At 34.0% G+C, this 4,835-nt stretch overlaps 1 long non-coding RNA gene across 1 annotated transcript; it reads right to left on the bottom strand.

Moving 5' to 3' along the window:
* LOC111994298 (uncharacterized) lies at positions 1–2,913 on the bottom strand. The gene is made up of 5 exons (XR_010632217.1): positions 2,766–2,913; positions 2,367–2,468; positions 1,050–1,428; positions 427–487; positions 1–346 (listed from the first exon to the last, which is right to left on the bottom strand). It is a non-coding gene; the product is annotated as an uncharacterized LOC111994298 (long non-coding RNA).
* Between the last annotated feature and the right edge of the window lie 1,922 nt (positions 2,914–4,835).

Raw genomic sequence — 4,835 nt, 5'->3', positions numbered from 1 at the left:
TGTAAGTATAAGATCTAGAGATTTTACTATAAAGCCCAACAGTATATCACAAACTTATCCAAATAAAAGTGGTTTCTTCCATCTACAGCACATCAGAAAATAAAGATTATTATAGAATTTTGTACATTCACACACTACTTTCATAATTTATTCTTTTGGTTAAGAAGGGAGAGACTCCTTGGTCTTGGAAATAGGTGCTATTAGCTCTGCATCTGGTTGATTCTGAAGACTTGTTTTTGAACCACTAGCTAGTTCAATCACTGTTGACTCAAAGGGGTTGCCACTAAATAGAGCAGGCCTCTCATCACTGCTGCCTTTCAATTCCTCAACTCTTGATAAATGAGACCTGCATTAGAGACCTGTTAAAAACCATGCCACATAAAAAGAAACAACAACATATGAAAAAGAGATTGAAGAATGTATTACATAGAAGCTAGAGTAGCCAAGCTGCTAGTCATCCTCGGTTTTGTTGATTCAAGCATCTCCTCTGCCATTGAATAACATCAAAGTAAATTAGAAGGAAACAATTGCAGCCAGTAAATGTTTAGCTATTTAGGCTTCTATAGTGCAGCACAAGCACATATTCCAAAGTACTACATGGTATCTAATCATTCCAAGTATATCACAAATCAAGATAAGTATGCCTACGAAATTCTATAAAGCCCAACAGTAATTTAGAACACATTTCCTAATGTTCCATCAGTTCAACAGAGGAGAATTTCATTGACAAGACAAACTTATCCAAATAAAAGTGGTTTCCTCCATCTACAGCACATCAGAAAATAATGATTATTATAGAATTTTGTACATTCATACACTACTTTCATAATTTATTCTTTTGCTCCTTTGAGGTGGGGCAGCTACCTGACAGAAATTATCCACCAAATTGCCTAAGACTAAGAGACCTGACAAAAGAAAATTTTCTAATCTAGTCGCCTTGTTTACAAAACCTAGAACAGAAAATTCACCTACTGATCATGAACTATAACAGATAGGACACATGATGTTATAATACAACATAGAACCTTCAGCAGTAAGGGTACAATTACCTGAGAAGATGACAATTCTATAGAAAAACCTACTGATCGGCTAATCATAATTCAAGATTGTCTTGTAGCTTCCATTTTCAGTAACAGATCTTTAATATCTGCTTGCTTCCTCATCTTCATATCATAGTACTCTCGATGTGCTCTGTCTAGAGCCTGGACTTCATCGTATTTTTGTTTATGCATTTCTTGAGCCTCAGCCAAATGCAACTTTGTGAATCGAGGAAATACAACAGGTGCCCTGTCCAACTGAGGAGCCTTCTCTGAATAAACAGATTTTAGCCAACTGGGATCCGGCTCGTCCCAGCAATCCCATTGCTTTCTTTACCTTGTTCATTGCCAGATGAGATTGGGGTCTTGCCTAATTTGGGAGTTTCGGCTTCTGCAATAACAGTTAAAGGATGTAAATTATAACCTCGTGGTTCAGCTTAAGACCTCAAAAGAATGATATATAGAAAAGAAGAAAACACTGCAGTACATTCATTTGATGGCACTAGGTCTATCACACATATGAACCCATGCAAAAAAAATTGACATACCTTCCCCTTCCCCATTCCAAAACCTAATGCAAATATCTCAGAAAAAGCAAAAATAACTTTTCCCCTCTTTAAACCCTTATTGATCTTATAAACATAAAACTGCCCTCTGAGCCGCAATGAAGCAAATATTGCAGTTCCAAGCCACCGTTTTGAATGGTTTACCAGTTTCTTATATCACAAAAGTCCAATGCTGAGAACCACACTCAACAGAACCAAGCAAAACACTAATGCACGATTTCAATACAAAACTACAGAAAGCAGATTAGTTTTGGTTGCTCAGCAACATTTTGTGTCTTGGCACATATCCCCTAATATGTCATGCATATATTGTAAATAATGCAGATTATGCAGTGTTCACATTTATGATAGAAAAAACAAAAGGCATAATGATAAATAAGGAAGTTTAGTTGGCATTTTTTCTTCCAAAAAGTACCTTCCCCACACACATTAAATTTCACCCAAATAACTTCTAAGAACCAAAAATTATTTGTCTTCCTTGGAAGTCATCAGCTCTCTTTTACTGGTATCTTGTGAATAGCTAAAGTTATCTAAAATCATTTCCTAATGAATGTAATTATAGACCACATAGACAACGAGCCAAAGTTATCCCAAATCATGTCATATTGTAACAAATACATGAAACAGGTAAATAATCTCAAGTAGATATGTCCATGACAAGTTGCTAAGTTAACACGATCTCATAATCATACAAGGAAGAAAAAAAAAATAGAGGACCCAATATAAAGAACTCATTTTGCCAATAGAGTTGTAAAGGACTTACCACGAAGGAAAGCCAAGATATGACTGCAAACCTCAGGAAGGTCCATAGAGGGGTAAACCTTGCAGTCAGGGATGTCAGATGCAGTGATCCTTATGTTGTTACCTAAATGGGCAAGCAGGTAAAAAAGATTTAAGCTATTTTGAACTTACACATAACTGTACTCCTAAGTTAAATACTTCTTGTAGAATTTTCCAGATTCAAACTCAAGATTATTTTATAAAAAATATAAACAAAAATGGAAGAATAAGAAGAAACCAGGGGAAAAAATAAACCAGAATTGATTAATTTGTCAAATATATAAGAACCGAAACTCAAACAAAAAAATAATAGCATAAACCCACACAGTTTAGAGAAATAATATATGCCCATATAAGCGTTAATCATATGTAAAGAGAGAACCTGAAGATTGTGGGTGGTGCCGCCGATTTAGAATGGAAGAGAAGAAGCGCCGCCGATTTGAGGTCTGGTTCTTCTGTGTGGTGGGTATGGTTTTAGCTGTCTGATTTGAGAGTTTTGTTTAGAATGTCAAACGTGAGACAGAACAAGGAGCAAACGTGAGATAGAGCAAGCGTGAAGCAAACGTGAGAGAGGAGAAAAGTGTGATGAACGGTCCAGATCAAAACAATATTATATTAATGGTCTAGATTTAGATGGGTACTGTATCCTCTCTTTTTTGGAGATTGTGATTTAAGAAAATAATTTTTAACTTTTTTTAATCTAATTTTCAAACTATTTAAACGGTGCAAAACTAATTTTAATAGTTCTATTTCCATATATAATAGTGCATTCAGGATTGAATAATTGGTGGGAACTTTATGACACTTTTTCGGCATTCTCTCTCATAATGTGTTGTTCCTTTAAATTAATCACCTGAAAATGATTTTTGGAATATATTTTGACCTGAGAACATGTTGTTTTCACGAAAAATTATTTAAATAAAAATGATTTTTAAGAATATGTTTGGTTTTATACTATTTTTTGTTTTTGTAAATTTAAAAATAGGAACCAAAAGACTGAGTTTCATAGCTTGAGGTGAGATAATATCAATCCCAAACAAAGCCATGATACTAAAAGGGTTAATATTGTGTTCACAAAATCTGTGTCAAATTTTCAAATGAAATTGGAATAAATTTTCATGTATTCATTTCATTTGAGTTGTAATTCTAACAAGTCTTTATGGTTGAAGAGTTGAAAGAAAAAGTTTAAAGTGCCACATTTAAAATCTCGGTCAAACGAGATTGGATGTATCAAGCAAGTTTTCGAGCAAAATCATCAAGATCCAAATTTTAGTTACATAGAGAGATTTGCCCAAAATTTGCTAACGATCAGTCAAGTGAGATTTCTCTAAAATTTCCATTATTTAATTTTTCTGATTATTTGCATAGCCAACCAACCATTAATTGTAATTGATAAAGCAACCACACAAAAAAAAAAAAAAAAAAAAAAAAATAGCAACATTTTGTGTCTTGGCACATATCCCCTAATATGTCATGCATATATTGTAAATAATGCAGATTATGCAGTGTTCACATTTATGATAGAAAAAACAAAAGGCATAATGATAAATAAGGAAGTTTAGTTGGCATTTTTTCTTCCAAAAAGTACCTTCCCCACACATTAAATTTCACCCAAATAACTTCTAAGAACCAAAAATTATTTGTCTTCCTTGGAAGTCATCATCTCTCTTTTACTGGTATCTTGTGAATAGCTAAAGTTATCTAAAATCATTTCCTAATGAATGTAATTATAGACCACATAGACAACGAGCCAAAGTTATCCCAAATCATGTCATATTGTAACAAATACATGAAACAGGTAAAGAATCTCAAGTAGATATGTCCATGACAAGTTGCTAAGTTAACACGATCTCATAATCATACAAGGAAGAAAAAAAAAAATACAGGACCCAATATAAAGAACTCATTTTACCAACAGAGTTGTAAAGGACTTACCACGAAGGAAAGCCAAGATATGACTGCAAACCTCAGGAAGGTCCATAGAGGGGTAAACCTTGCAGTCAGGGATGTCAGATGCAGTGATCCTTATGTTGGTATCTAAATGGGCAAGCAGGTAAAAAAAGATTTAAGCTATTTTGAACTTACACATAACTGTACTCCTAAGTTAAATACTTCTTGTAGAATTTTCCAGATTCAAACTCAAGATTATTTTATAAAAAATATAAACAAAAATGGAAGAAGAAGAAGAAACCAGGGGAAAAAATAAACCAGAATAGATTAATTTGTCAAATATATAAGAACCGAAACTCAAACAAAAAAATAATAGAGAGCGAAGCCGACAAGTTGGATTGGATGAGAAGAAGCGCCGCCGATTTGAGGTCTGGTTCTTCTGTGTGGTGGGTATGGTTTTAGCTGTCTGATTTGAGAGTTTTGTTTAGAAAGTCAAACGTAAGACAGAACAAGGAGCAAACGTGAGATAGAGCAAGCATGAAGCAAACGTGAGATAGAGCAA

This window comes from Quercus suber, unplaced genomic scaffold (assembly GCF_002906115.3).
Source record: "Quercus suber isolate HL8 unplaced genomic scaffold, Cork oak 2.0 scaffold_15, whole genome shotgun sequence".
Classification (NCBI taxonomy): domain Eukaryota; kingdom Viridiplantae; phylum Streptophyta; class Magnoliopsida; order Fagales; family Fagaceae; genus Quercus; species Quercus suber.
Note: the sequence above shows the minus strand (reverse complement) of the source record. Positions and strands in the feature narration are given on the sequence as shown.